General features: G+C 39.9%; 1 long non-coding RNA gene and 1 pseudogene across 1 annotated transcript in view; both read right to left on the bottom strand.

Moving 5' to 3' along the window:
* Nucleotides 1–376: 376 nt before the first annotated feature.
* Nucleotides 377–4,150, bottom strand: LOC129620738 (40S ribosomal protein S14-like; annotated as a pseudogene).
* Nucleotides 4,151–6,354: 2,204 nt separating this feature from the next.
* The window catches only part of LOC129620966 (uncharacterized), a 33,287-nt gene continuing 19,327 nt past the window's right edge, over nucleotides 6,355–20,314 (bottom strand). Inside the window, exons 3-4 of the long non-coding RNA XR_008698957.1 lie at nucleotides 7,908–8,014; nucleotides 6,355–7,053 (exon numbers count right to left, since the gene is read on the bottom strand). This is a non-coding gene — a long non-coding RNA (uncharacterized LOC129620966). The remainder of the gene's footprint in view (nucleotides 7,054–7,907; nucleotides 8,015–20,314) is intronic.

Here is a 20,314-nt window from a genome sequence, read left to right as displayed (position 1 = left end):
CTCTTGCTTGGAAAATCCCATGGACAGAGGAGCCTGTTAGGCTGCAGTCCATGGGGTCGCTAAGAGTCGGACATGACTGAGCGACTTCATTTTCACTTTTCACTTTCATGCATTGGAGAAGGAAATGGCAGCCCACTCCAGTGTTCTTGCCTGGAGAATCCCAGGGACGGGGGAGCCTGGTGGGCTGCCGTCTATGGGGTCGCACTGAGTTGGACATGACTGAAGTGACTTAGCATAGCATATCATAGTATACTGCAGTGAACATTTTTTAATCCCTTTTAAAAGTTCAAATGATGTTTTCCAAGATTAAACTGCTATTATTCAAAGTAATTGAATAATATATTTTTAACACTTTCTGTTAATTCTTGGGTTGCTTTCACAGGTACTAAATTGATAGACAGGCATTGTTAACAGGTGGAGATACAAGTGCCATATTGGTGAATTACTCTTGGTTTTCAGGTAGTTACTCTTCGGTCTCTTAATAATTGTTGGCTTACTTGTTGGATCCCACAAGTATGTGCTGACCCACTCTATTCCCTTAGCCCATTTGGAAACTTCCAGAAATAACACTTCTTTTAGAACCATTCGTGAGATAGCTTCTGCCTCCTGTTTTAAAATATCTTAAAATTTATTTTAATTGAGTAGTATCTAGAGAGAGACAGATGTAGGCCTGGGAAGAGAAATAACTTGGGTAAGAGGAAAAAGCATCCTTCATCCTCCAAACTTGAAATAGAGCGATATAAATAGATACAAATAGATAACTTTAATTCCATAAATAATATATTACCTTTATTTGATAAGTGATTTTAGCACATTACCTGGTTGAAGCCTTTGGCCAGAAGTCCTGTAGGATAGAGCGGCTCTCTATTTAGGTGGAGAGGACTGATTTTACCTACTGTCCATGGTGTCTTTTTGTATCCAGTCACCACTGCCATCCGTCTCTGATATGGTCAGTGCAAGAAAGAAGTACAATGATTTTCAGTCAAGACCTAACTGAAAACATGCTTCCTTGTCCTTAAAAGAAACAAAAAGGAAATTCTGCCTTCAAACAGAGAAAGTAATGTAAGTACATCCCAAAAAATTCGAATGGAGCACCTCTGCTCCCATTTCTAAGCATTAACCACTCAACAGTTTGCCGCGAACGTATTTCCTAAATGATTTATGAGTGTACACACAAATGTGTATGCAGATTGTTTTCTTACATTTATTTTACAAGATAAAATCACACGATGCATGCTGCTCTGCAACTTGTCATCTTCTCCCCAGTATATTCCAGCCTTATTCCCAAGCCAATGCACATAACCTACCTCCTTCTTCCTGGTGGCTAGTTTTCTTCAATGTGGAACACCAATAAAGTTGTTTTTCTTCCAGTTTTACTGACATACAATTAACATACAGCACTGTATAAATTTAAGGTGTGGAAGCACAATGATTTGACTTTCATACATATGAAATGATTATCACAATAAAATTAGTGATCATACGGGTAACAATAGTAGAGAAATAGAAAAAAAAATTATATTTTTCTTATGATGAGAACTCTTGGGATTTATTCTCTAAACTCTTATATAAATTAAAGCAGTGTTAATGACATTTATTACATCCCTAGTACATTACATCTCTAGTACTTATAACTGAAAGTGTGTACCTTTTGACTATGTTCATCCAGTCCTCCCTCCCCATACCTCTGCCTCTGGTAACTACAATAAAGTTCTTAACTCTACTGTTAGATTCAGGTTGTCTAGATGGACAACTATCACAAATATTATCAATGTTCAGCAATAAGCTTTCCTTGTTTTGCAAATCTGTGCCATTATGTCAATGTACCAAATTCTTAGAAATGGCCTTGTTCGATCAGAGGACATTGCATTTAAAATTTTGTTTATAAGGTCAAATGACCTTCCAAAAATTTGTACCAATATACCTTCCAACAAACACAGATGCTAGTGTTCTAGTAGTGGGACCTTCCTGTTTGGTGCTCCACTTTCAGAAAGCTAATGCATGTTCAATCATTCAACAACAACTGCCTTTGTTGTGACTGACCTCGAAGTTTAAGCCTCACAGGTGTGGCAAAAGGCCAAATTTTAAGTGGTCAGTTGATGAAGTTTCTGTAACCTAGTCTTTTTTTTTTTTTTTTTTTGAGCTTACATCATGGCAATTTAACAGAAAACAATCATAATTTGAGGAGTCCTGTTCACAGGTGGCAATCACAGCAACCCCCTTCTGGTGAGTGCTGTCAGAGGGGATGGGTGTGACATCCTCATCCTGCCCAATCTTCATTCCTGAGCAAGCAGGCTTCTGAGGGCTGATCAAGACCCCTGCCCAGGAGTCTTGGTCCTATTTCCTCCTGTGGCCTGGAGTTTGCCGTGGATGGCAATGATGCCCAGCTCCGTGACCTCTGGGCTACATCCCAGGCAGCCAACATAGCAGCATATGGAGATGATTCATCTCAGTCGGTCTTCATCTTCATCCCACCAGTTACACAGGAGATGGCTTCCTTGCCAGAAGGATCAGTGACGTGGACAAAAGTGTCATTGCAGGGTGCCCAGATGTGGCAACACCACATACATGTTATCTCCAGCCACCTGAGGGCCAAACCTGAAGGAGAAAATGGCCTGTTCTTCCTTCTTTCATTCCCCTTGTGAAGTATCACTTCTTCACATCTTTTCCAGACTCTGCCACCAGAAAGCTGTAACCTATTCTTTAAACATTATCTTTCAGGCTTGGATGTCTTTTATTTTACTGTTTTGAAAATAAAAACAGACAAAGGTGTTCATCAAACTTTCACAAATGACTTTATCTCAGTGCTTGAGTCTGGCCACAAATCATTATTTATAGATCATGCCATTGGTTTGAGGGCAACATATGATGCATGAAAAACACCATCATTCTCTTTTACAACTATCTGTTTCAGCACAAAATCACCAAAAGACAATAGCTTGGTTGTCAGTAACACTATGTATTGATTTTTTAGTTATTTAACTCACACGGGGTACAGTTTTAGCAGGATAATATACTTTCCAAACCTCTTGTTTCATTACAAATTCAAGGGTTTGGATCCCCCAACCTCTTGGACACTTCAAATTTCAACTCTGGAACCCCAAATCTAAGGCTTTCTGATTTACATCACACAGGTGTGGCAGCAGCCTTGGGGATCTTCAGAAACCTAAGTCTCTGCTATGTTCTTTAAAAATTGCAAAATTTCTACATTCACCGTGTGTTTAGTTGTAAAACACTCTATGGTGACTTATATAAAGGTCATTCCCTAATAGCATTTGCTGTTGTCATCAAACATATGCTCTGTTTGAGTCAGAGAGAGGTGGTCAGTTTAGGGAGGAGAGGACATCAGTATAGAGGCGGCCATGCTTCTAGGCTGAAGCCTCCTAGTCTGAGAGCCAGTTTCAGCATCAAGAAGAAATGGCTGGCTTCTCCATCCCTCCAGAAAAGACTCAGCCAGTGAGAAACCAGCCTTCTGTGAGATCGTGGTGTGCTGCTCTCCGAGGGGCTCAGGTAGGGTGGCTCACCACCTGGGTTTGCCTGAACTGTCCCAATTTTAGCACTGAAGGTCCTGTATCCTGGAAAACCCCTGAGTCCCTGGAAAACTCATAGGATTGCTCACTTTAGCAGTGCTTACAGGCTCAACACACCTACTACTTTGTCATTTTGTAGAAATGACAAAACGGTTATTAAAAATTGGGGTACATTGTAATATTTACTTATAACTTTTTTCAAAAGTTGTGTTTTTTCAAAAGATATACAATGTGGTGTTAGTTTCTGCTTTGGGTAGTACACCTATTTTAAATACCTCAAATGTACAATCTATTACGCTTGTGCTAATCACAAGAAAATTTCAGATTTTTAAACAAAATTAATGCACATGTAGCAGTCCAGTAATGACACAAGTCAAAAATTGTAAGGTGAACATCTTCCTTCATTCCTGCTGGTCTATCTCTGCGGACACAAGTGTAGCCTCATATATGGCAGATCTAAATGTAAAACTCTCTGAATATGAGGTCTGGGCCATGACAGGCCGGCCGGTGGGTAAGGGCGGGAGTGAGTCAGTGGTGGTCTCACCGTTAAAGTCACAAAATGCAAGTACCTTGGGAGGGTGGATTACCAAGGGCGAAGGAAGCAGGCAACAGGGAAACATCGAAGAGAATTTTAAAATAATAAAACTGACTAAAAGCTGATCTGCTTTCTGTTATCACTACTTCTGACAAGTCTAAAAAATGTCAGTGATAAAATACTCTTCTCCAGGGGGAGAGAAGCATTGGGAGTTTGGGATTACCAGATTCAAACTATTATATTAATATCTAGGATGGACAATGGAGAAGGCAATGGCACCCCACTCCAGTACTCTTGCCTGGAAAATCCCATGGATGGAGGAGCCTGGTGAGCTGCAGTCCATGGGGTCACTAAGAGTCGGACATGACTGAGCAACTTCACTTTCAGTTTTCACTTTCATGCATTGGAGAAGGAAATGGCAACCCACTCCAGTGTTCTTGCCTGGAGAATCCCAGGGACGGGGGAACCTGGTGGGCTGCCATCTATGGGGTCGCACAGAGTCGGACACGACTGAAGCGACTTAGCAGCAGCAGCAGCAGGATGGACAAACAACAAGTTCCTACAGTATAGCACAGGGAACTATATTTAGTATCCTGTGATAAACTAATGGAAAAGAATCTGATTTATATATATATATATATATATATATATATATAGTGGTGGTGATTGCCGGAAAAGGCAATGGCACCCCACTCCAGTACTCTTGCCTGGAAAATCCCATGGATGGAGTACCCTGGTGGGCTGCAGTCCATGGGGTCGCTAAGAGTCAGACATGACTGAGCAAGTTCACTTTCACTTTTCACTTTCATGCATTGGAGAAGGAAATGGCACCCCACTCCAGTGTTCTTGCCTAGAGAATCCCAGGGACGGGGGAGCCTGGTGGGCTGCCATCTGTGGGGTCGCACAGAGTCGGACACAATGGAAGTGACTTAGCAGTGGTGGTGATGGTGGTTTATTCACCAAGTCATGTCTGACTTGCAACCCCAAGGACTATAGCCCGTCAGGCTCCTCTGTCCATGGGATTTCCCAGTCAAGAATACTGGAGTGGGTTGCCATTTCTTCTCCAGGGATCTTGCTGACCCAAGAAGACTATATATATATATATATGCTTCAGAGAGACATATATATATATGACTCAGATATTTATCTGAGTGACTTTACTGTATAGCAGAAATGAACACAACATTGTAAATCAACTATACTTCAATAAAATTTAAAAAAATACTCTTCCATCCTCCCCCAAAAAATGTTATTGGCCTACATTCTAAACAATAGTAGTTATTGTTGAATTTTAAGAACATACATGTAAGCTCCAAATTAGCACATTTGTCTATCACATACTTTGGTAAGCATCATACTTTACGTGGAGACTAATTTGAAGAACTCTCAGTTATATAGCAGACCCCAACACTCACCTATGCACTTTTGTTTTGAGGTTCAGCTCAAACCATTCATGATTCAAGTTCTCTTTGATGTTGTATGCACCCACAGAGCTTGTGATGCGATTTTAGGCGCATTTAGATGCGTTTAGATGGTAAATTTGACATAAGCAAAGATGACACAAGTTATAAAGATGAAGAAGCAGAGCCTGAGGTACTTCAATTTCATCACTCTTCATGATCTCTTGGGAGTATTTTCCTTGTAGTTATTCAGTGGCTCAGTCATGTCTGACTCTTTGAGACCCCATGGACTGCGGTACTCCAGGCTTCCCTGTCCCTCACTATCTCCTGGAGTTTGCTCAAACTCGTGTCCATTGAGTCGGTGATGCCATCCAACCATCTCATCCTTCTGTCGTCCCCTTCTCCTCCTGCCCTCAATCTTTCCCAGTATCAGGGTCTTTTCCAAAGAGCTGGCTCTTCTCATCAGGTGGCTAAATTATTGGAGATTCGGCTTCAGCATCAGTCCTTCCAATGAATGTTCAGGGTTGATTTCCTTTAGGATTGATTGGTTTGACTTGGAGTTTTTACTTGTGTTTAAAATTGAAAATTGAAATAGTGTGTCCATTGAGAAATATATTTTTATTGGTAAGTGCAAATTTTACTTCATGTGTGAAATTTCTTCAAGATTTATATTGATTATTCTTTTTAAATAGTTGTTACAAAGCTAAAGAACAAATCAAGAAAATTATTATTACTGATTATTACAGAAAACAATCTTGTAAAGGTTATTTAGAGGATACGGGATGTTAAATACATTAGTGTGTATCTGTTAATATTAACTTTTTCTTCTATTTTGTTTATGTCTTTTATGGGTCAAGTGGCTTGCTCAAGATCACACAGTTAGAAACTAAATGAACAGAAATTTAAACTCTGTTCTTCTGACTCTGACGTCAGTACTCTCCACAACCTTGCAGACATCTTTCACCATCTGCTCTTGTTCATTTTTCAAGTATAAATCAAGGACTAAAAATTGTGGGTCTAGAAGTTCAGCAGCAAAGGAATCTATTGTTTAAAAGGCAAAACATCTTTTTGTGCAGAATTTTATTTTGCACACAAAAGTAGCCATGGTTCTCCCAAATGTTTTCTTTTCCTTTTTTTCTAAATATAAATGAATGTCTGTGAGACCTTCCAGACAGCGTCTCTGTAAACTGTGGGCCCCTCTGGAATGCTCTTCAGTGAGTGCATAGAGAGTTTGCCGGGAGCTAGACCAGAAGCAAGAACGTTCAGGGGTTAGTGCCCCATCCCTGTCAGTTCATGGGCAAAGCGAGACCCACAAAGGGTCCCAGGAGTTAATGGTTGTGGCTAGGGAGAGACCTATAGCATACTGCATGGCCAATTCCACCTTGGTCCAGTAGATAAACAGACCTTAGGCACTGCACAGTGTTCCATTATGGTGTAATGACATCAGGTGGAGATGTTTTACATGTCCAATGAAGGCACAGGTTGTTCCAGAGCTTTCCATTTTCTTTCCAGGCTACCCTTCAGTGATGAGTCATATCATTAATACTCTCTGCTTCTAAGGACAGACATTTATGGGTGTTTTTACCCCCTGTGGGGAGAGAGCATAAAATACAATGTCAATACAAACACTTTATATTTGTTATGGAAGCATGGTAAACTAAGGTGCATCTTTATTTAGACATTCCGGTCTAGCTGGGTGTGTGCCCTCAATGAACATTTTCTGCTCTTACCTTTGAAAAGTTTGTATAACTTAGCCTGAACAATCTGACTTGTTTGTTTACTAATGTGTAAAGGAATGCACTCAAAATGTCAGATGTGTGAAGAGTGAAATATTTTAATAATGTATTAATAATTCAATGGCTAACACAACTCCACTATCTTCCCTGGATGGTTTTTCTACTCAGTCCCTGTGCTATCTGACACACAGGAATGGCTGTAGAAGGTGCATATAAACTTGGCATATGCTCCGTCTTTGGCATCATTTAGTATATCTAAACCCAGTGGTATATCTGAGGCAGACAGTGTTTTCACCATGGGGTTTTAAATATATTAAAAGACGTATTCCAGCAGCATACCAGAATGCAGCCCTGCTGGGTTCTCCCTGGATCTCACAGTGACTCTGGAATGTCTGGGCAGTCCGCTCTGCTCTGGCGCTGTCCCCAGACAGGCAGCCCTCTTTTCCCTTCCTCCCATGATAAAATTCACCTTCTCTTTATTTCATATGGTCCTTCAATTCAATAGATATGCTGGCTGTTATTTATTCTCACTGTGAATTGATTTTTTTTTTTTAACTTCCCTTTAGGAGTATATTTTAAAGCCAGAATCAGTCAGGATTTCACCTTTAGAGATTTAAGAAACTGACTTTCCTAACTTTAAACTAGTGCATGCAAACAGAATCAAAATGTGATTGCTACCAGTGAAAATTAAATGATATTAACTTACAAAATGTGAAACAGGCAAAATATTCACTAAGATCAGTGCCAATGAGTTGATCTCCTTGTTTGTTATTCAGTAATATCAGTAAGGAAAAAGCTAGTCCCCATTTCCACCTTAAAGAAACAACAAAATAGAGCAAAATATATTCAGACAAAAGCCATTCAGGTTTCAGCAAAACTGGTCTTTCTAGATCAATAATATAGAAGGAACACACGGTCTTAATAACATTATAACTTCACTTACTAATAATTACATGAAAATAGGAATTATTCAATATAGTATTCAAGCCTCTGGTTTTTTATTTGGGGGGAAATAAGTTCTTTTCATACTTATTTCATACCTTATGGCAAAAAATGTATAGGTAGATCAAGGAGTTAAGTATATAAGCATAAAGCCATAAATAGAAAAAAGAGTTGCATATCTAAAGAGCAATGTTAGAAATTCAAAGGAAAGTAGCAATATATTTAACAACATTAAAATGTTTCAAATCTATATGAGACTATAAACAAAATTAAAAGACCAACTAGAAGCTAGAAAAAGATTGCAATAAATATGATGAATAACAAATGTCTTTACCAAATAAAGATCTCATGTAGAAATAAGAAAACCATCAAGGATCAAACAGATTAACAGGCAAAAAATATAAATAGTTCAAAAAAAAGAAAAATTAATTAATTAGCTAATTAATAGGTTAAAACATATTTAGCCTCAACTGTATGCAAATTAATATAACAAAAGCCATTTTGCTTAATTCAAATAGTGTACATTATTAAAAATTAATTATAATAAGCAGTTCTAGTCAAAATGCAGTAAGATGAATTCTTGTTGACTATGGTGAATTAACATTTAATTTTCTGAAACTAGTTTAAATGTGTATACCAATTATCTGAAAGGTAGTGATATTCTTTAACACAAAAGTAGCTTTAGGCCGATTATATCCTTGTGATGTTGTTTAAAGTGTTGTTGGATCCACTGATTGATTAGATTCAGGTTCAAGATTTTTTTCTTTTTCAGGCAAGAGCACTGCCGATGCGCAGCTCTGCACTGCATTCTGTGTCTCTTCAAGAGACACAGTACAACTGGTTGTCCCATTCTTAATAATGCCAAGTAGCATGGCATAAACCGCACAGCCTTTATATGTGGGATGTAACTCTATTTCTTTTTGATACCTGAAAAATAATCAAAATCATATAAAAATTATCTTAGAAAGGAATTACAAGTATAAGTTCTATTTGTAAAATATGGAGGGGAGTGTTTTTTCTAATGTGCACTGTAAAAAACTGTTTTTTTTTATTTTATTGAAGTATAACCGATTTATAATGTTGTGTTAATTTCCACTGTACAGCAAGGTGATTCAGTTATACATATACAGTCTTTTCCATTATAGCATAGCTCCCTGTGCTTCAGTAGGACCTTGTTATTCATCCATTCTATATGTGATGGTTTGCATCCGCTAATCCCAAACTCCCAACCCTTCCCTCCTCCTCCCCCTCCCCCTGTGGCAACCACAAGTCTGTTCTCTATGTCTGAGTCTGTTTCCGTTTCGGAGATAGATTCACTTGTGTTGTATTTTAGATTTCACATATAAGTGATATCATAAGGTATTTGCCTTTCTCTTTGTGACTTACTTTGCTCAGTATGATCATCTCTAGGTCTATCCATGTTGCTGCAACTACATTATTTCACTCAGAAAAAATAAATTTTGATGTTAAGCATGTAGTTGATCATATATACCTTTTAAATAATTCAACTTATGAAGTGGTTAGTTCAAATTTGGTACAATTAAAATGCCATCCAGAGAAGTCTTCTTTCAATGTTCTAGAACACATGGAAGAATCATCACCAAGATGGGTGAAGCCAGGACACTTCTAAAAACAGAACTATAATGCATTGGATTCTGATTTGATTATCAGTCTAGGAATTTTCCAACACCAAATTCTACCACTCAGACTAAGGAAGAACTCTGCATTTATTCCATTTATCCTCATTTACTCTCTATATTGGGAGTTCCAGTTCCTAGGTAACCCTCTCCAATCTTTTTACTACATGAAATAAGCTGTTTGCCTCTGCTTAGAAGAGGGTTTAGGTAGGGTTTTAATAGATTCCTCTTTCGAGAAAGGCACACTATCCTACAACACATTACAAGCTCCATGGTCCTAGGCATAATTTTAAAAGTGTTCTTAAACATGTACATTCACCATCAAAGAGAGTACAGTTATGAGACAACACCTTAAGCATTACCGGGCTACAAAAATTACACATACCATATTGAATTAGAGCATTTGTGAGGGTCAACAAAACTCACCCTGAGGCCGGCTGGGATACAAAGGATGGAATTTAGGGAGAATCAAATCATTTTATGGCACAAGATGGCTAAAATCTAGTTAGTAATGTTAGGTTGTCTGATACAAACCTATTTTGAAAATTTGAGGTCGTCATTTCAGTCTTTAGTTTCCTCCCCAACACCCTCCATGCCCCTCTCCTCCCCTTCCAACATCATACGTTGAAGGAGCAGAAAGTCTCATGAGCATCCATGGGAACAATCCATGGGAAGAAATCTTAACCTTTTGTAAGGGTATAATGAAAACATCCTGAACATATCCTTTCAGTTAATATTTTTCCTTTCCATTATGGTTTATTAATTACAGTTAAATTTAAACAAAATATTTCTGACCTGAATAAAATTAACCTGAGTATAGAACTATTTATTTGAAAAGAAAATAACTTCTCTATTTGGAGTCATTAGGGTCTCATGGCTTTTTAAATAGACTTCAGTTCAGTTGCTCAGTTGTGTCCAACTCTTCGCAACCCCATGAATAGTAGCATGCCAGGCCTCCCTGTCCATCACCAACTCCCGGAGTTTACTCAAACTCATGTCCATTGAGTCGGTGATGCCATCCAGCCATCTCATCCTCTGTCGTCCCCTTCTCCTCCTGCCCCCAATCCCTCCCAGCATCAGTCTTTTCTAATGAGTCAACTCTTCACATGAGGTGGCCAAAGTACTGGAGTTTCAGCTTTAGCATCAGTTCTTCCAATGAACACCCAGGACTGATTTCCTTTAGAATGGACTGGTTGGATCTCCCTGCAGTCCAAGGGACTCTCAAGAGTCTTCTCCAACACCACAGTTCAAAAGCATCAATTCTTCTGCGCTCAGCCTTCTTCACAGTCCAACTCTCACATCCATACATGACCACTGGAAAAACCATAGCCTTGACTAGACGGACCTTTGTTGGCAAAGTAATGTCTCTGCTTTTAAATATGCTATCTGCTGCTGCTGCTGCTTCTAAGTCACTTTAGTCATGTCTGACTCTGTGCGACCCCACAGATGGCAGCCCACCAGGCTCTGCCGTCCCTGGGATTCTCCAAGCAAGAATACTGGAATGGGTTGCCATTTCCTTCTCCAATGCATGGAAGTGAAAAGTGAAAGTGAAGTCTCTCAGTCGTGTCCGACTCTTAGCAACCCCATGGACTGCAGCCTACCAGGCTACTCCGTCCATGGGATTTTACAGGCAAGAGTAGTGGAGTGGGGTGCCATTGCCTTCTCTGAATATGCTATCTAGGTTGGTCATAACTTTCCTTCCAAGGAGTAAGCATCTTTTAATTTCATGGCTGCAATCATCATCTGCAGTGATTTTGGAGCCCCCAAAAATGAAGTCTGACACTGTTTCCACTGTTTCCCCATCTATTTCCCATGAAGTGATGGGACCAGATGCCATGATCTTAGTTTTCTGAATGTTGAGCTTTAAGCCAACTTTTTCACTCTCCTCTTTCACTTTCATCAAGAGGTTCTTTAGTTCCTCTTCACTTTCTGCCATAAGGGTGGTGTCATCTGCATATCTGAGGTTATTGATATTTCTCCCAGCAATCTTGATTCCAGCTTGTGCTTCTTCCAGTCCAGCGTTTCTCATGATGTACTCTGCATATAAGTTAAATAAGCAGGGTGACAATATACAGCCTGACGTACTCCTTTCCATATTTGGAACCAGTCTGTTTTTCCATGTCCGGTTCTAACTGTTGCTTCCTGACCTGCATACAGGTTTCTCAAGAGGCAGGTCAGGTGGTCTAGCATTTCCATCTCTTTCAGAATTTTCCACGTGATCCACACAGTCAAAGGCTTTGGCATAGTCAATAAAGCAGAAATAGATATTTTTCTGGAACTCTCTTGCTTTCTCCATGATCCAGCGGATGTTGGCAATGTGATCTCTGGTTCCTCTGCCTTTTCTAAAACCAGCTTGAACATCTGGAAATTCATGGTTCACATATTGCTGAAGCCTGGCTTGGAGAATTTTGAGCATTACTTTACTAGCGTGTGAGATGAGTGCAATTGTGCGGTAGTTTGAGCATTCTTTGGCATTGCCTTTCTTTGGGATTGGAATGAAAACTGACCTTTTCCAGTCCTGTGGCCACTGCTGAGTTTCCCAAATTTGCTGGCATACTGAGTGCAGCACTTTCACAGCATCATCTTTCAGGATTTGTAACAGCTCAACTGGAATTCCATCACCTCCGCTAGCTTTGTTCCTGGTGATGCTTTCTAAGGCCCATTTGACTTCACATTCCAGGATGTCTGGCTCTAGGTGAGTGAACACACCATTGTGATTATCTGGGTTGTGAAGATCTTTTTTGTACAGTTCTTCTGTGTATTCTTGCCACCTCTTCTTAATAGCTTCTGCTTCTGTTAGGTCCCTACCATTTCTGTCCTTTATCGAGCCCATCTTTGCATAAAATGTTCCCTTGGTATCTCTCATTTTGTTGAAGAGATCTCTAGTCTTTCCCATTATGTCGTTTTCCTCTATTTCTTTGCATCGATCGCTAAGGAAGGCTTTCTTATCTCTCCTTGCTATTCTTTGGAACTCTGCATTCAGATGCTTATATCTTTCCTTTTCTCCTTTGCTTTTTGCTTCTCTTCTTTTCACAGCTATTTGTAAGGCCTCCCCAGACAGCCATTTTGCTTTTTTGCATTTCTTTTCCATGCGGATGGTCTTGATCCCTGTCTCCTGTACAATGTCATGAACCTTAGCTTGTTTCAATAAATTACAATTTTTTCTGAAGCTTGAATTGTCATGTTAGAAATGGTGATTCAATGTGAAATCAAAAGCCTTATTTGAATTGTTTATGAAACTTGATAAGCTCACTCAAAAACTCACCTGGAAAATCAAACGTACAAGAGTGTTCAGGAAATGTTTTTAAGAGCAATGAGGAAAAATTTGACTTTCAACAGAGCAGAAGATACTATAAAGAGATCAAAACTCAAATCTCTGGGGTAGCTTATTTTGTTTGTTTGTTTCTTTGTTTGTCCTGCTGTGTAGGGTCTTAGTTGTGGCACTCAGAATCTTTGTTGCATCATGCAGGATCTTTTGTTGTGGGGCAAAAACTCAAGTTTTGATGAGTGGGCTCAGGAGTTATGGCGTGCGGGCTTAGTTGCTCTGCGGCGTATGGGATCTTAGTTTCCCAAGCAGGGGTTGAACCCATGTTCCCTGCATTGCAAGGCAGATTCCTAACCACTAGACAACCAGAGAAGTCCCTTTGGGTACGTTGGAGCAAATTCATAGAGACAGTAAGTAGAATGGTGGTTGCCAGGGGCTAGAGGAGTAGGCAATGGAAGTGATTATTTGAGGATACAGAGTTTTAGTTTTGCAAAATGAAGAAAAAAGTTTTGGGGCTGGATGGCTGCATAATGAGGTGAATGTAAATAATAGCACTAAACTATATGGTAAATTCACATCATCTATATTTTACATAATTAAAATTTTCTTAAAATATTAAGAATAACAACAAAAAGCATGTGGTAACAGCACAGAAAAGTTACAGTTATGGAAATATTAGGCTATGTAAACAGTAGCCTTTATACTGCTCATCCTAAGCACCTCATAGCCCAGTTTTCCACAGACATTTGGAGCATCATTGAATATACTGGGCCAGAAAGGCTAGGTGGCAGAATACTTTCCTTGCAGCCTGGTTAGCTTGAGAAGTGTTCCATCTCTCTAGCCCTCTCTCAAAGTTGGCAAGCTTTTGCTTATCCAAAAACGTCCTATAAAGTACAGTATCTCAGTGTGTACATGGCCATCCCAAACTCCCTAAGTATTCCTCATTGCTATTTTTTAAATGGATAACCAACAAGGTCAGACTTGTATAGCACATGGAATTCTGTCCAATGTTATGTGGCAGCCTGGATGGGAAGGGACTTTGGGGGAGAAAGGATATGTGTATACGTATGGCTGAGTCCCTTCGCTGTTCATCTGAAACTATCACAGTTTAATTAGCTACGTGTGAGTGTTCAGTTGCTCAGTCATGTCCCATTCTTCGTGACCCCATGGACTGTAGCCTGCAGGCTCCTCTGTCCATGGAATTTTCCAGGCAAGAATACTGGAGTGGGTTTCCATTTCTTTCTCCAGGGAATCTTCACAACCCAGGGATTGAACCCATGACTCCTGCATCTCCTGCATTGCAGGTGGATTCTTTACCCCAGTTGGCTTTACCACAATACAAAATAAAGTGTGCTTTTTTTGTTGTTGTTTGTTGGTTCATTTTTATAAGTATGGTATCTCTGTCAAGATTGTAGAAGTGTACAAGATGAAGAGACTAGTCTTTCATTCTGGAGCAAGTATCCATCATGACTCAGACTACTGGACTCCCTGAAACTTTACTGACATGGTAGTTTCCTGATTTTTCTTGGTATTTATCTGCCACCTTTGCTATGCCCGTGTCTTCCAAGGCAACCAGCAGACCTATTCCTTCCCACTCACCAAGCCCTCTTAGCATGATGACATCTATGTAGAGGACCAGGACTGTATCCTGTGGATTGGTGAGATGATCAAGGTTTCTAAATACAACTCTTTGCGACCCCATGGATTATACAGTCCACGGAATTCTCCAGGCCAGAATACTGGAGTGGGTGGCCTTTCTCTTCTCCAGGGGAATCTTCCCAACCCAGGGATCAAACCCAGATCTCCCGCATTGCAGGCAGATTCTTTACGAGCTGAGCCACAAGGGAAGTCCTTTAAATACAAGAATGAATCACAAAACCATGGAGCTGCTACAAGTCTAAGGCAAGATATTGAAAGTATTCTGTAGACCCTGCCATGTAAAAGCAAGCTGCTTCTGGTATCACTGTTTTTTGAGATGGAGAAAGCAGCACTTGCCAAATTGATAATACATATCAGGGCCCATGAAAGAGACAGCAGCTATAAAGGCAGATGCAGTTGAAGTCACTGTCATTACATTCTCCAAATTCTTCCAAACTGTGCATCAACCACACTGTCAGGTAAATTGCAAGCTGGGATAGAAATCATCACTTCTGCATCTTTCAAATTGTAGACAAGTGGCACTAATTGCTACAGTTTTCCCAGGGATACATATTACTCTTTGGCTTGGTAAAAAAAAAAGGGGGCAGTCTGGGTTTTCCCACTGTAATAGTTCTCACTCCATGGTTCAGGGATCCAGTGTGAAGGTTCTGCTAATTTCTCAGTGTATCAATTTCAACTGTACACTCAGGAATTTAGGAAATAATTACCAAATAGGTTCAAAACATCTTACCTCAGAGGTTGTTTAATTCCAAGGTATAAGTAAAATAGATGTTTACCAGCTTCTTTCAGGTTCTTCTGTGCATCAGTGAAGGTAATTCTAAGGGATAATTCCTAAAAGTGGGGATGCTGGGTCAAAGGGAAAATACCAATTTCCATCCCATAAACAATGTATTGAATTAACAATCAGCTTGGGGATCTTGTTTTAATCTTCATTTCCTTAATTTTTAGTGAGGCAAAGAGCTCTATCTAGCTCTCCCTTCCCCAACCCAAACACTTAGAAATATCTTTAAAGTCCATGTCCCAGTCAGCCTACTGTGAGATGAGGTCAAATCAAAGCATCATTTATTCCCTTGTCCACTAGGAGTCCCCACCCTCACTGGTGGACAACGATGGCAGATAAGCTCTTGGTATTTCCCTTTCCTCAGTACTCTGTTACTTAGCAAATGGCCACTAGTCTCTCTGGGGATGGCTTGAAGTCAGACTCTCAGTTCACTCTCTTAGTACCATCACTGGGTTCTTATTCAGGGGTCCCCAGCTTCCCCTCCTTCTCGGATCTGTGAATTGATTCAGATCTTGGGATCAACAATGACTCTCTAGAGTGGTGGCATAAGACAAGGCTCCATTTACTAAATCCAGACTAGGATTAGTTGTTGTTGTTGTATACATCGAGGAGAACCTGAATGGGTTGCCCACTTTATGGTCGATCAGATGGAAATACTTAAGTAACTAAGTCAGATGCACCATACCACGGAGTACCAGTTTTAAAAAAACAAGGTATATATAAATGGAACAACACATAGAGTTCCCTAAATATATTGGAGTAAAAAAAACAGTTGATTAAAATGTTCAGAATATTACCATTTCTATAAAACACAGAGACAAAAAAACTATATATATTTTTATATACACATAACTGTATGTAAATACATAGATAAAGTTCTGGGAGGCCCCACACCAAACTCAATGGTAGTTGTATCTGCAGAGAGAGGTGGGCTTGGAGGGAGCTGGAAATGATAAAGGGATGTTCTGACTTTTTTTTTTTTTTACTTTTTATGCTTGAATTTTTTGCCAAAAATGTTTTCAGATATAATCCATAAACATTAAGAAATAATGATACATTGTAACCCAAAACCTGAGAAAAGGTAATGGTAACAGTGTACCCCTCATCTTGCCCTTTGCCCTCAGCAGGCTGTTTTCCACTGTGCTCCAAATATTTAGGGCAGTGGCTCTATCTCATTCCTGGATCCTGCTGACGATGCAATTGTCACTGCAATTATACACTGTAATTTAACACCATACCTTTTTTCTCCTTGTGATTTGGCTCCTTTCATGGTAGAAGGTCCTCCTACTTCCATATCCCACACAGTATCTATACCATGTCCAGTATGAGCTCAGCAAACATCAAGTAAAAAAGGCCTCATGCAGTTCTTAAAGCAGACGCTCCTTCCCCCCTCCACTGCTCCTATGCCAAATCTATCAAAATCCAATTCGTTCTTCAAAATTTGTGCAAATGTCACGTCTTCTGGGAATCATCCTCACTCACATTTCTTCAATTACAATTTATTGTGCTTTTCTTTTCATGTAACACATTTAAACACACATTCTCATACCTAGGACTTCACTGGTGGCTCAGACGGTAAAGCGTCTGCCTACAATGTGGGAGAACTGGGTTCCATCCCTGGGTTGGGAAGATCCCCTGGAGAAGGAAATGGCACCCCACTCCAGTACTCTTGCCTGGAAAATCCCATGAACGGAGGAGCCTGGTAGGCTACAGTCCATGGGGTCGCAAAGAGTCAGACACGACTGAGAGACTAAACTTTGACTTTTCACTTTCTCATACCTATAATATACCAAGTGCTCTGTGCTCTGTTGTGTCCAGCTCTTTGCAACCCTTTGGACTGTAGCCCGCCAGGCTCCTGTGTCCATGGGACTTTTCAGGTAAGAATACTGGAGTGGGTTGCCATTTCCCCCTCTAGAGGATCTTCCCGATTCAGGGATCAAGCCTGTGTCTCATATCGCAGGCAGATTCTTAACCGCTGAGCCATTGGGGAAGCCCTGATAATTTTATTGCTATCACTGTATTTGGATTTGTCACATGTCAGCATTCCTTTCTAGACCATGTTTCTGGAGCACAGGAAGCCAGGTGTTACCCCTTATTAAAATACAGTTCTTTATCCCTGCCAAAGCCTTGTATCAGCAGGTACTCAATAAGTGTGTTGAATTGAACTGAAACTAAAAGGATAGGAGAGATTGTTATATAGAAATGTTTCTGCACATGGATCTGCTTTTACATAATCCCACATGGAGCGATCAATGGTAATTCAGCCACTGAGACAACCTCCCACACAATACGTACTTTTCCTCTCTCAAAAAGAAACCTCTCTCCCAGACCGGGCTGCCATCCTATTATTTAAGCCCAGCCATGCTCTCTTTCTCTGCTAGACTCTTCACATAGTGATGCCCATAATTCTGCAGGCTAATTTTCTAACAGTGAGTTTGCTGTGTCAGAGAGATTTTCCATTCTCACCAGCACTGTGCATTTATCTGCCTTTGCCAATCGGTTTCATGAAATACGGCATCTTTTTGTTTTAGGTTGCATTCTTTATTTTCAGTGCTCCGTCTTGTCTCCTTCCTGTACCTTCCTCGTCCACATACTTGTAGCTGTCCCTAGAGACAACGCTTTCCTACATTATTGTTTTCTTACATTAACTCAATGAAATAAATACATAATTGTCTTCAACTATCCAGGGACGTGATTGTCCACTTAGGGAGAGATCAAAGTCAGATCAAGAAAAGCCTGCCTCCTCCAACTTCATGGGCCATTTGCCCAAAAGGGCAAGGACACCTGAGGCAATTACCTAAGTAGTTCAGTTCATCACCCTTACCTGGTTAATTCCAACTCAACTTTCAGAACTCACTTCAAAAGTCAGTTCCTCAGGTAAACCTTTGCTAACCCCCAGATGAGTTCAGGCTGCCCTGTTCTTAAGATCTGTAATCTATGTGAGGACAAGGGGCTGGTCTTTTTTGGCTCATCATCTCTTATCACAGTGCTTAGCACCTGGTGAGAGCTCAATAACAATATTTTGTGAAATAAAGAAAACTACCCATCAGTAATTTAAAAATGAAATCCTCACACAGTGGTTCTCAGCCTTGGCTGCACATTAGAATCATCTGTGAAGTTGTGTTTTTAAACAACACTAATGTCTCTCCCTACCAAGTTGTTCTTTAGCCGCTAAGTCGTGTCTGACCCTTTTGTGATCCCATGGACTGTAGCCCGCCAGGCTCCTCTGTCCATGGGATTCTCCAGGCAAGTATACTGGAATGGGTTGCCATTTCCCTCTCCAGGGGATCTTCTCAACCCAGGGATTGAACCCACATCTCCTGCACTGTAGGCAGATTCTTTGAACCATTTGGGAATGACCCCCATAGACTTAAAAAAAAAAGACCATAGACTTAAAAAAAAAAACCACGCTCTATTTTTTCAGAATAGTTTTAGGTTTTCAGGGAAATTAAGAGGAAGGTACAGAGATTTTTCCATAAACCATTTCACTTATATATAAGCATATATAAATGTAAATATATATAAAATCATAATCAAATATATTTTGCCATTATTGTTTTCAACAAACTATTAAACAATTAAGACTAAGAAAATAATAATAATATTATTTAATGATAAGTAATAAATTTTTAAAAATAAGGAAAATGATAGTTTTTGTTTTACCATTATTTAATCCTTCTTTGATGTTCTTCCTTTCTTAATGTCGATCATGTTTTCTGTCCTATATTATTTTCATTCTCTCTAAAGAACTTTTTAAACAATTTTTGAAGGAAAATCCACTGGCAGCAAAGTCCCTCAGTTGTGTTGGTCCAAGAAAACCTTTATCTATCCTTCGCTTTTGAAGAATAATTTCACACAGTACAGAATTCTAGGTTGGTGGGAGTTTTCACTCAACATTTTAAATATTTCGTTCCACTGTCGTCTTGCTTTCCTGGGTTCTGAAGAGATAGTAGGTGTAATTCTTATCTTTCATCCTTTATAGATAAGATCGCTCCCCCAGTTCCTTTCAGGATTTTTTTTTATCTTTGATTTTTGTAATGAGAAAATCATGTGCCCAGGTGTAGGGTGTTTTGTTTACTATTTACTTCTTTATATATTTATTTTTCTGCTTCGACTCAGTCACGGCACTCACGATCTTCCGTTGTGGTGCGCTGGCTTCTCTCTAGATGCCGTGTGTGGGTTTAGCTGCCCTGCGGCATGTGGGATCTCAGCTCCCCAACCAGGGATGAAACATGCAATCCTTCACTGGAAGGTGGATTCTTAACCAGTGGACCACCAGGGAAGGCCCTGTAGGGTGTTTTTTGGCATTTATCCTCTGCGGTTTGATGTCTGACATTAATTGGGGGAAATTCCCGGTCATGGTTTCAAGTATTTCTTCTGTTCTTGTCTCCCTTTCCTCTCCTTCTGGTATTTCCATTAAGTGTGTTACACCTTTCAGAGTTGCCCCACAGCCTTTGAATATTCTGTTCTGTTTCTTAGTCTCTGTTTTCTTTGCTTTTCATCTCAGAGGATTCTATTGAGAGATCCTCACACTCAGAGATTCTTTCCTCAGCTGTGTCCAGTCTACTAATGAGCCCATCAGAGACATTCATCATTCCTGTAAAAGTGTTTTCTATCTCTAGCATTTCTTTTTGGTTCTTTCTTAGGATTTCCATCTCTCTGTTTACATTGCCCCTCTGTTTCTGCATGCTGATTACTTTATCCATTAGAGCTCCTAACATATTAATCATAGTTATTTTAAATTCCTGAATTGATAATGTCAACATTCCTGCCATGTCTGGCTCTGATGCTTGGTCAGTCTCTTCAAATTTTTGCCTTTTGGGGTGGTT

The sequence above is a fragment of the Bubalus kerabau genome, chromosome 10, assembly GCF_029407905.1.
Source record: "Bubalus kerabau isolate K-KA32 ecotype Philippines breed swamp buffalo chromosome 10, PCC_UOA_SB_1v2, whole genome shotgun sequence".
Taxonomy (NCBI): domain Eukaryota; kingdom Metazoa; phylum Chordata; class Mammalia; order Artiodactyla; family Bovidae; genus Bubalus; species Bubalus kerabau.
Note: the sequence above shows the minus strand (reverse complement) of the source record. Positions and strands in the feature narration are given on the sequence as shown.